Source organism: Panthera pardus, unplaced genomic scaffold (genome assembly GCF_024362965.1).
Source record: "Panthera pardus isolate Hobbes unplaced genomic scaffold, ASM2436296v1 HiC_scaffold_8, whole genome shotgun sequence".
Taxonomy (NCBI): domain Eukaryota; kingdom Metazoa; phylum Chordata; class Mammalia; order Carnivora; family Felidae; genus Panthera; species Panthera pardus.
This window is the reverse complement of record NW_026527013.1, coordinates 87,084,342-87,097,161: the sequence shown is the minus strand read 5'-3', so window position 1 is coordinate 87,097,161 and position 12,820 is coordinate 87,084,342. Positions and strand designations below refer to the sequence as shown.

The 12,820-nt window shown below is 35.9% G+C and overlaps 1 protein-coding gene across 8 annotated transcripts in view; it reads left to right on the top strand.

Moving 5' to 3' along the window:
* The window catches only part of PCLO (piccolo presynaptic cytomatrix protein), a 429,470-nt gene that overhangs the window by 111,907 nt on the left and 304,743 nt on the right, over positions 1–12,820 (top strand). The window lies entirely within an intron of this gene.

The window sequence follows — 12,820 nt, the reverse complement described above, 5'->3', positions numbered from 1 at the left end:
TTTGCTTGACTTAAGAGATAAGCTGGAAAGAGCTTAAGGAAAAATATGGAACAAGTGTGGGTCAGTACAAGCAGGTGGGCAGTAAAGGTGAGGTCTTGGGGTCTAGCTGGTGACTTCAGTAATGAGATTTCCACATCTTTACCAGAAATTGATGGTGTCAGCGTTCTCAATTTTGCCTATTATAATAGATGTCTAGTGGTATCTCACTGTTGCTTAATTTGCATTTCCCTAATGACATATGATGTGGAGCTTCTTTTGAAATGCTTTCTTGCCATCTGTAGATCTTCTTTAGTGAGGTGTCTGTTACAGTCTCAGGTCCATTCTTTAAATGAGTTGTTGGGGGGCACCTGGGTGGCTCAGTCGGTTAAGCGGCCGACTTTGGCTCAGGTCATGATCTCGCGGTCCGTGAGTTCGAGCCCCGCGTCGGGCTCTGTGCTGACAGCTCGGAGCCTGGAGCCGGTTTCAGATTCTGTGTCTCCCTCTCTCTCTGACCCTCCCCCATTCATGCTCTGTCTCTCTGTCTCAAAAATAAATAAGCGTTAAAAAAATTAAAAAAAAAATAAATGAGTTGTTGGGTTTTTTTTTTTCTTTTTTTTTTTTTAATTTAAATTTTAGTTAACATACAGTGCAATATTGGTTTCAGGAGTAGAATTCAGTGATTCAGCACTTACATACAACAACCAGTGCCCATCACAACAAGTGCCCTCTGTAGTATCCATCTCTCATCTAGCCCAGCTCCCACCCACATCCCTCCATCAACTTAAGTTTGTTCTTTATCATTAAGAGTTTCTTGTGGTTTGTTTCCCTTCCTTTCCCCCGTCTTCCCCTGTGTTCATCTGTTTTGTTTCTTAAATTCCACATATGAGTGAAATCATATCATATATGTCTTTCTCTGATGACTTACTTTGCTTGGCATAATACATTCTAGCTCTTTTCACACTGTTGCCAATGACAAGATTTGAGTAATATTCCATTGTGTGTGTGTGTGTGTGTGTGTGTGTGTGTGTGTGTGTGTGTGTATTTATTTATTTATCATGTCTTTATCCATTCTTTATCCATTCATCAGTAAATGGACATTTGGGCTCTCTCCATAGTTTGGCTATTGTTGATGATGCTGCTGTAAACATTGGGGTGCATGTACCCCTTCAAATCTGTGTTTTTCTATCCTGTGGGTAAATACCTCATAGTGCAGTTGCTGGATCATAGGGTAGTTCTATTTTTAGTTTTTGGAGGAGCCTCCATACTGTTTTCCAGAGTGGCTGCAATAATTTGCATTCCCACCAACAGTGCAAGAGGGTCCCCCCTTCTCCACATCCTCGCCAACACCTGTTATTTCTTATGTTGTTAATTTTAGCTATTCTCACAAGTGTGAGGTGATAAATTGAGAGTAAGTTTAAATCACTGCCTCGCATTATCGTAGAAGAGAAATTTTAATTTGGGAGTGTATAAACGAGTTAAGGTCAAGTAATGAAAGTAAACTGTGTTTAATTTTTTTTTTTTTAACGTTTATTTATTTTTGAGACAGTGAGAGACAAAGCATGAATGGGGGAGGGTCAGAGAGAGGGAGACACAGAATCCGAAACAGGCTCTAAGCTCTGAGCTGTCAGCACAGAGCCTGACGCGGGGCTCGAACTCACGGACCGTGAGATCATGACCTGAGCCGAAGTTGGACGCTTAACCGACTCAGCCACCCAGGCACCCCGAAAGTAAACTGTGTTTAAAGCCAAGACATGATAGTAATAAACAGATCAGTAGTATCATTAATAATAATAATGACTTAAATTGGTGTTTCTTTTCTTTCCTTTTCTTTCTTTCTTTCTTTCTTTCTTTCTTTCTTTCTTTCTTTCTTTCTTTCTGTCAGGCATTATTGTGAGTCGTTTAAATATCTTTAGTCTTTAGGGGCATCTATGTGGCTCAGTGGGTTAAGTGTCCAACTTTGGCTCAGGTCACGATCTCACAGTTAATGAGTTCAAGCCCCACGTCAGGGTCTTTGCTGACAGCTCAGAGCCTGGAGCCTGTTTCGGATCCTGTGTTCCCCCCCTCTCTCTCTCTCTCAAAAATGAATAAACATTTAAAAAATTAAAGTTTTTTTAATTAAAAAATAAATAAATGTTTTTAGTCTTTAAAAATGAACTATTAGTTTTGTCTTGTGTTGATCATCATTTGCAGTTGAGTTAAGGTTGTGCTGTCAAGTTAAATAACATTTCTGGGAACCGGGTTTTAGATACTGATTATCTCATTCCAGAACTCAATCCCTCAATTACTACATAATACTCATTTTTGTAATTCTGTGTCATAATCTGAGAAGAACAGAAGACTAAGGCCTGGATTTTGTGAAAGAGCTTTATATGGGTTATCAAGGGGAAGATTATATGAAAAAAAATAACCTTAGGATTGGAGGAAAAATAGGAGAGAATGGGGACCAGAATTTTTGTACCATCTATTAGCACTAAGCTGAGGACACTTCAGTTAATCTTATCATATTATATTCATGAGATATAAGATTTCTTGCCTTATATTATCATGCCTTTGTATCATGTTCTGTGAGGTTATTAGATTTATCTTTTATACATTAAAGCTTCCAATATTTATGTCATCACTGCCAGATTTCATCAAAATGTTAGTGACAGAACAAGCTGGAAGGTTCTTATTTTCTTCCTTTTCCTTAAGAAGTGAACTTGATGACTCCAAAAGAAATTAAGATACTGAGAAATCAACAGCAGGTGGCTAAGTCAGCTTCATCAAAATAAAAAGGGTGCATGATTGTCATTTGGGAGGACAGTCAACCATGACTTAGCCACCTGTTCTAAAAGCTTCCATATGCAGAATAGTTAACTTTCTCACATTTGTAAAAGTAAGAGGTAAGAAATGTGTCATCTTTAAAACATAGCTAAAGCCCTGTTAAATAGTCAAATAAGTGGATCATAGTCCCCTCAGAATGGTTTTCTCAGCTGCCATTTGGAAAAGCAGAAAGGAGTATGATATTTTGCAACACTGTGCTCTTTAAACCATGAGTAGGGTGAGAATAAAGAGCCTGGAGACTGTAAAAGCTGTAATAAATAAAGGAGACAGTAAGAATCTCAGAATGTTTCACAAGCTCACCATTATACCTCTAAGGGATATTCTGCCACTGTGTTGCTTAGGTGTGTTCTTTGGGAAATACTGCTTTGTTTTTAAAGAATATCAGATAAACTTGCCAGATTGCCCCCAGTATGGGTGGGAGGTGGAGGGGAAAAAAAAATAAAATAAAATACTTTAACTGCCTGATATCCCTAGGAGTGGTTTGGTTTCTGGCTGCCCCGGGGTGTGGATCCAAACCCCCATCTACCCTAGAGAGTAGTCAGTTTTGCTTCAATGGAGAAGATCCTTAAAAAATTACCTGATTCAAGGGTGGTTTCTTCTTCTTTTTCTGGGTAGCAGAGTAACCCAGTCTCGGACCTATATTGATTTGGCTTTCTAGGTATTCTCTGCACTATAGAACAACACCTCAAGTACACCAGCAACATGTTTATTTTAATAAAGGAGGAGCTATATACCATGCTTTTTTGAGAGCTATGGACATAGAACGAATATAATGTTGTAACCATGCTAAAATCCTGTAATAATCTAAAATTTAGATTGTAGATAAAGGTGAGGAGTCAAGACAGATGCATATCAGACATCAAAGTAATAAGGCATTAATGCAATTCAGTCTTAATATATGTGGTTTCCATTATTCAAAGTTCAGAGAAGAAAGACATCAGTGCATGTTGGAGTGGTGGGAGAAAACCCTCTGGAATAAGTTCAGACATTGGGCCTGGTCCTCACATGAAATATCTGTTGCTTATATTCCTGTGATTATCTAAGACTACTTAATTTACTTCCTTGCCTATCCTCTCTGGGGGTATGTTTTTTGAGGTGTTTGTCTGTGTCTGTGTGTCGTTTGGGGTCGTTGATGCAAGTCAGAGAAGTGTGGGTGCACAACATGGATCTGCCAGTTACATAGGACTTGAGAAAATTATGTAAATTCTCATTTTTTCCCCATGTTTTTAAAGAGTGAAATTCTTTCTTCAGAGGATATTTGTGGATTAGATAGGATCGTGTTTAAGCATTTAACACAGCACTGAGAAGATTGTAAGCCATCAATAAATGGAAATTGCTAGTACTTGTGCTAAAAAGTGTAGGATTGCAGTTGTTTATATACAGTGAATTCTTTTATAGTGGTCTCTGTTGTCATTAATATGAAAACCAAGGGAAATGGATTTTGAATTCGATAAGCAAGTAAAATTGACTGTGGTAATGTAAAATATTCCCAGCATCTTCAAAATCAGCAAATATTCACTGGATAATATAAGAGATGATGGAACTCATTTTTAATATCTTAATTCCTAATGATATATCTGACCTCAAGTGGGAACTGTATATATGCTCTTTTGAAAATTTAATCATGTATGTTTTCTGATATTACCAAATGTTAGACCTGTACCTATAAAGATACACTTATTTGTAGGTAGATCATAGCAGATCATAGTCTCTTTGATGTTCAAAAATATGATCAGAGAAAGGCAAATGACTCCTTGTCATTCCTTCCAAAGAGGTGGCACTGTTATCTGGCAGGAAAGTAAACGAATGTGATTTATGCGATACGAAATCTTCCCTGTCATGTTTTTCTGTATTTGTTACCTAGAGTTTGAGCTGTTTCCTGTCTGTGCTTTTGCTTTATATTCATAGTGAAGTTTTAGTAACTCCCGAGATGAGAAAGTACAGGTTAGCTGTAGCATTTAAAAATAACTAGCTGTTTCTATTTCTTCAATATTACTTGGACAGCTTTGTTGTCTCATATTGATTTTCTTCTTATTTTTAAAATAATTGCTTCCGAGCCAAAACCAACTGTCCTCTTATTGTTGCATATTTGTAAACATGTTTAGGCACAGAGTGTAAGAAATGCCAAAGGTAGCCACAGCTCTCATGTTTAAAAATTGATTTCTCAGTCATGGAATTATAAGCACACATTTATGTTTTGGGCCTTGGATATAAACAAAGTTTTCTTCCTTTCAGATAAGGAATCATTTTTTAGCCAGAATTAATAATCATGAAATAAGAATTTAGAAACATGCATATGAGTATTCATGTTCTGTGATTTATATTTCACATCTAGACAACTTTAATACTAAAATTTGAAACCACAGAAAAATCTAATGCAGGAATTTAAAAAAGTCATTTAGGTGAATAATATTTATGAAAAGCTTTCAGGTTCTCCTTCTGAAAAAAGTTTTGGAGAACTAGAATAATTATCCTAGGAAGATAGTGTTTCTTATTTTAAACTTAGCATTTCTTTCTTTCTTTCTTTCTTTCTTTCTTTCTTTCTTTCTTTCTTTCTTTCTTTTTTTTTTGTAATGTTTCTTAATGTTTATTTTTGAAGGAGAGAGAGAGACAGAGAGAGCGTGACCGGGGGAGGGGCAGAGAGAGGGAGACACAGAATCTGAAGCAGGGCTCAGGCTCTGAGCTCTCAGCACAAAGCTGGACGTGGGGCTTGAACCCATGAGCTGTGAGATCATGACCTGAGCTGAAGTCAGATGCTTAACCGACTGAGCGACCCAGGCATCCCTTGAACCTATTATGAAATTAGCATTTCTTGAACCTATTTATGAAATCTAAAGCAACATGGCAAATATATGTAGTAGAGAAGAAACATGAGATACATGTCTGTATTAATGCTAGGAGTTTAATGTGGGAAAATATTAAGGGAAAGGTACAGTTAGAAATTTAGAAATTCAAATAGGCAATTTTATGGTCTGAATTGTGGCCCTCCTTAAATTTATAGGTTGAAATCCAAACTCCCAGTTCTCCAGACTGTCTCTGTAGTAGGAGGTAAGATGTGGTCATTAGGATGGACTTACCCCAAATAACTGATGTTTTTGTGAAAAGGGTTTAAACAGAAACAATACAGGCTGAGGGCAGAAGGTAGTCCTCTGTAAGCAAAGGAAAGAAGCCTCAGAAGAAACCAAACCAACCATCATGCTCATCTTGAAATTCTAGACTCTATAATTGTAATAAAATAAATTCCTGTTGTTTAAGCCACTAGCCTATGGTATGTTGTTTTGGCATTTCTGGAAAACTAAGACACACTAGTATTTAAGTGTCATAATAATGATATTTTGGTTCTTAGAATCCCCACTTGGTGGTATTCCTCCTGGAAAAGGTCTACCTCTTTGGGATATTGGACACTTGTTATAAACCCTAGTTTCCATGACTGAGTTAACGTATCTCTCAGAGATCATTATCTTTCCAGAATTCTAGGAAATTCATTGCCTATAGGTTAGGCAGAAAGAAAAAAATAAATCAGTAATAATTGATTGAATATTTCTATATTAGACAATTTGGATGATATAAAGATAGGATTATTGATATACCTAATGAGCTTACTAACCAGTAGTGGTGATAAGCTCTAAATGCAAATAGCTATAATATGAACCAAAACATGGTCCGTGCTATAAGAAAGACCCATGTAGGTAGGGAAAGTTCTGAAGAGAAAAAAACTCTGTCATTTGTATTTTATATTCCAGAGGACAATTTAAAGAAATCTCCGTGGAGCAGTGGGCATTTTAGCTGGATCATAAAGAACGTATAGTATTTTTGACAGAGAATTTTCAAGAGCAGATTACCTTTTATACATTAGTAATGCTCAGGCAAAAGTAATTCCTGGGAGAAACCAATCTCACTTTTCTCTCCATCCCTAACGTAACAACATAACCTTGTTTCTGTTTTTTTCCTTTTCTCAAGTACTTATCTTTTCTCTACAAAAGGATATAGGTTGGACTTGGGAAGAAAGGAGACACTGTGACAATTTAGCACCTAAGAGCTATTGTAGTGGTATATTAGCTCAACAGGGGGCTAAATGATGCCATTAAAATGGAATTGTATCAGGCATACTCATGCTTCACAATAATCAGTTCCTAATCATATTGAATGACTGCTTTGCTGTTAGATTTTTAAAGCTGCCATCAGTTTATAAGAAACATTGAATAATAGGAATATATAGTGCTTTTCCAAATATTTTTGCTATCCATTGTAGTTAGGAAGATTGCTTTTGTAGCATCATTGTTGTTTTTAGCACAAGCCATGTTAAATGACAAAAGAAACATCTTCCACAACTTTGACTTCCAATAAGCCAAATAATGTCCTTTCTACCAAGTACACTCCGACCATATGTAGGCAAGAAATTATAATTCACACAATATTGTGAAGATTGTTAGACTTTGAATTAATACATACATGTGACCATTTCTTGTTCTTTTTATACACGTGTTATGTGCAATTTAGCGTTCTGAATTATCAATCAGTAAAATAGTTACTTCTCCTGTTTTGTAGAGACTAATCCTAACTTTTTTTCCCCAGTATACAATATTAAGCAAAGTATTATGTATAGTAGGCTTATGCAGTACTATGTAAAAACAGCTTGGGGATTTTTATAATTTTGATGGTAAAACACAGTTGTAATTTAGTTTTGCTTAATAATTTTTGTTTAATTTCCACAAAACAACCAGTTTAACGCTTTACTGATCATCTGCTGTATGGAAGGTGCTAGCTATTCAACCACTCAGATCTCTAGTTCGTAGTTACCACAATACCTTCAATTTGAAATAATTTATTATTTTACTCAAAATTCTTCCACTCGAATGTTTTAGGGATACTCAAGATACAAAGATAAAAGGTGGAAAAAAAACAATAATGGAGTTTACTTAAGCCTATTTTCTGTGCTTCCTGTGAAGAAAGCAAGATTCCACTTTCAATTCTGGAATTAAAAATAAAATCATTAACTAAAAATGGATATGTACGCATCGAGCATTTGCAGCTGGTTTTGCTCAGACAGTCTTGTCCACCCTAGTCACATCAGAAGTTTTTGGGGCTCCATAGATGCAGAAAGCCTCGTCTATGGGATGTAAATGAAAATCGAGGGCAATTCAAATGATGCATGAAAGAGAAACAAACACCACTTCTGTTCTCTGTTAATTTACCACTTTCACACTTATGTAAGAAATTGCCATATGACTTTTAAATGTAATCTCTTGGCAGTTTTTATGCTTTTTTGGCATGCAAGAAGGTACACATAATCAAATATCCAACACATTTTTCCCTTTAACAATTTTGAAATACCTTCATTTCAAACCATCTTATTTACTCTGTGTCCCAATATGCTCCCACATGGAAGAAACAAAACTCAGTCAGTTACAGTTCTATATTTAAGGAGTTTATATATGCTGAAGGTCAAAGGAAATCACATTCACATATATTCTTTTTTATTTCTTGACTACTTTTAGTGTCTTAAGGCTTTTTCCAGAACATCAGCATCATTAATTTCTTTTTAAAAATTATTTTCAACATCATTAATTTATTTTTTTTATTTTTAATGTATATTTATTTTGAGAGAAAGAGTGTGTGTGAGTGGGGGAGGAGCTGAGAGAGAGAGAAAGAGAATCCAAGCAGTTTCCACACTGTCAGAGCAGAGCCCTACACAGGGCTCGAACTCAAGAAACCATGTGATCATGACCTGAGCCAATATCGGGATTCTGATGCTTAACCAACTCAGCCACCGAGGCGCCCCATTCAGTATCATTAATTTTAAAGCAGTGGTTGTTATTGGAGGGAGGTTTTTGTCCTCCAGAGGTTATTTGATAGTTTCTGGAGACACTTTTGGTTGTCATAACTGGGAGAAGGATGCTACTGGCATTTAGTGGGTTGAGGTCAGGGATCCTGCTCAACATTCTACAGTGCACAGAACAGTCCCTGTACAACAGATTATCCAGGCCTAAATGCCACTAGTATCCTGTTTATCTGCTTTAAAGAAAGAAGTAATTTGAAAGGATGGAGCATGGCAGAGAAAGGCAGTTACTGTCATCATTTCTGCTTTGGGTGCTCTGTCATCTGTTCAACAAGTCATTTCCTCACCCTCTTTTAGTTTCCTTGTTTATGAAGTGAATAGATTAGATTAGATCATCTGCCAAGAGCCCAAGTTTATAAATTGTGCAAAATTCACTTATACTTCCCTAAGTTTTCGAGAAGGGAAGACATGGGATATTATTTTAAGAGATCACTTAATTATTCAAGTTGTAGTCATTTTGAATTTATAGGCTTGGAGAAACACCCAATACATATTTATCAAAGGAGAGATACAAATGTGACTCACGTCAGTCACATTTCTATACACTAGCCATGAACTATCTGAAAAAGACATCAAGGAGACAATCTCACAGTAACAGCAAAATGAATAAAATACTTAGGAAAAAATTAAACCAAGGAGTTGAAAGATCTGTATGCTTAAAAACTATAAAACATTGGTGAGTGAAAGAAGACAGAAATGGGAAGGTGTCTTGTGTTCATGGATTAGAAGTACTAATGTTGTTAACATGTTCATTCTACCCAAAGCAGTCTACAGGTACAATTCAATCTCTATCAAGATCCCAATGGTATTTTTTACAGAAATAGAAAGAAACAGTCCTAAAATTTGTATGAAACTGCAAAAGACCCCAAATAGCAGTCTTGAGCAAGCTGCACACGGAAGCATCACAGTTCCTGACTTCAAAGTATATTACAAAGCTATAGTAATAAAAACATTAGTACTGGCATAAAAACAGACACATAAAGGAATGGAACAGAGAACAGAGAGCCTAGAAATAAACCCATGCATATATGGTCAACTAACTTTTGACAGAAGCACCAGGAATATACCGTAGCAGAAGGATACTCTCCTCAATAAGTGATGCTGGGAAAACTAGACTGCCACATGCAAAAGAATGTTATTGGACCCTTATATTAAACCATATATAAATGTCAACTCAAAATGGATTTAAGACTTAAGTGTAAGACCTGAAGCCATAAATCTCCTAGTAGAAAACATAAAGGGAAATCTTACAGATATTGGTCTTGGTAATCTTTTTTTTTGTTTGTTTGGTTTTTTTTTTTTTTTTTTTTTTTTTTTTTTGGAGTTGACACCAAAAGCACATGGAACAAACGCAAAATAAACAAGTGGAACTTCATCAAACTAAAGCATTTCTGCACAGTAAAGGGGACCATCAGCAACACAGCAAAGGGAAGCATCAGCAAAGGGAAAAGGCAATGGATGGAATAGGAGAAAAGATTTGTGAGTCATTTATCTGAGAAAGGGTTAATTTCCAAAACGCATAAGGAACTTACACAGTTCAACAGCAAAAAAACAAATAGCCCAATTAAAAAATGGGCAAAGGATCTGAATAGACATTTATCCAAAGAAGACCTACAATGACCAACAGGTGTAAGAAAAGATGATTACCATCATGAATGACCAGGGAAATGAAAATCAGAACTATAAAGAGATACCTCACACCTGTTTGGATGCTAATATCAAAAATCAAAAGATAACAAGTATTGGTGAGGATGTGGAGAAAGGGGAACCCTTGGACACTATTGGTAGGAATGTAAATTGGTACAGTCATTTGGGAAAACAATATGGAAGTTCCTCAAAAAAATAAAATAGAACTACCATTTGATCTAGCAAATGGTACATGTCCAAAGAAAATGAAATCAGTATCTCCAAGAGATAATCTGCACTCCCATGTTCATTGCAACATGATTCACAGCAGCTAAGATAAGGAAACAACCTAATTGTCCATACATAGATAAATAGGTAAAGAAAAAGTGGTATATATAAACAGAATGGGTTCAACCTTAAAAAAGAAGGAAATCTTGCTATTTGCAGCAACATGGATGAACCTAGAGGACACAGTGGTTAAGAGAAATAAGCTGGACACAGAAAGACAAATATTGCATGATCCTGATTATATGTGGAATCTTAAAAAAAAGAAAAAGTGAATTCATAGTAATAGAAAGTAGAGTAGTAGTCACTGCAGGCTAGGGGATGGGAGAAAATGTCAGATATTGATCAAGCCGTACAAATTTTCAGTAATAGGATTAGTGAGTTCTGGAGACCTAATATATAGCTTGGTGACTATCGTTAATAATAATGTATGCTTAAATTTGCTAGAAGAGTAGATCTCAGCGTTCTTACCATGAAAAAAAGAAGAGCAATTTTTTGATGTGATGGCTGTGTTAGTTTGATTGTATTAATAATTTCACAATGTATACATATATGGAAACATCACATTGTACACTTTAATACAAACAATTTTTGTCAAGAATAATAATGAATACTGTGATTCACATGATGTATTTTATCAGCATGCAAGAGTAGAAAGAAGCTTGAAAATATAGGAGTTAGTATTCATACTTTCTATTTGAAATAAATGCAGTCATATGCTTTATTAATTTTTGAAATAGTATCACTAACCTTGTCTAAATTCCTCTCAAAAGAAAGCTAGTGCATCTTCAAGAACAAACAGATGTTTTAATAAAGCTTCCAATTCAAATTCATCTGTAGCACCATAGAATGTGGCAGTGTTCGTGCTGTAAAATGAATTTGACTTTAATAATTAAAAATCTGAGTTCCAGCAGAAGATGGAACTTTTTTTTTTTTTTTTTTTTTTTTTTTTTTGTCTTTTCTGTCTCTATTAAACACATTTTTGGAAGCCCTTACTGGTACTCATATGTTGTTATTTGGAGATGCATCCTGATCCAATCTGGTGGTATGTCATGATAAATGTAGACCAAAACCTGTAGTATTTTTGTATTGTTAGAAGATGTAATTGTAAGGGGGTGCCTGGGTGGCTCAGTCAATTAAGTGTCCAGCTTTGGCTCAGGTCATGATCTCATGGCTCATGAGTTTGAGCCCTACATCAGGCTGTGTACTGACAGCTTGAAGCCTGGAGCCTGCTTCGGATTCTGTGTCTCCCTCTCTCTCTGCCCTCCCCTGTTCACGCTGTGTCTTTCTCTCTCTCAAAAATAAGCAAACATTAAAAAAAATTTTGGGGGGGCGCCTGGGTGGCTCAGTCGGTTAAGCATCCGACTTCGGCTCAGGTCACGATCTCGCGGTCGGTGAGTTCGAGCCCCGCATCAGGCTCTTTGCTGACAGCTCAGAGCCTGGAGCCTGTTTCAGATTCTGTGTCTCCCTCTCTCTCTGACCCTCCCCCGTTCATGCTGTCTCTCCCTGTCTCAAAAATAAATAAAACGTTAAAAAAAATTTAATGTAATTGTAAGAATTGAAGTTGAAACTGTTTTCAGAAAGTAGAATTTAATATTGTCATAACATTCTTGAATGATAGGATGGACACTTGATTAAATATTATATTGGAGCTTCATGCCTTTGGCTGCCCCATTTTTATGTTTTATACTTCTAGAATGACTTGTATTATAGGTTAAGATTTTCTAGGGCAAAGGGAGTAGAAATAAAATGATGCTGTTTGTAGATTTTTTTCTTTTTAAGATTTGAATTGTAGAAGTTGGTCATTTAGTTGTGATTTTTGGATTTTTTTAGCCATGTGTTCTTTTTCTATTAAAACAAATAACTAGAAGTTAAGCTGATGCATTAATATGGAAGAGTTTTTAATACACCATACTAAAATATAGACTTTGCTGCTCTGATAATATAAGCTATTTTAAAGTGTAGCCTTTAACAGCCTGTGGAGTATTGGCTGGAGGTGAAACAGCAGGACTTTTTTAGTTACTTTGAAGCAAGAAACTGCAGGCTTACTTCACATATACACTTATTATGTGATATTTCTGTGTCTTCCCTTTTTTTGACATAAAATTTATACAGACCTCATACCCACCTAGGTCATTCGTGTTTTTGAAAGATGCTTTATTTTTTTTTTTCTTTTATGCTTTAAGGTACCTTGAACATCAGGGTTTTTGTGGTTTTGATATATTTCTGAACATCATGATACTTGTGATTTTGATACATTTTTCAAAG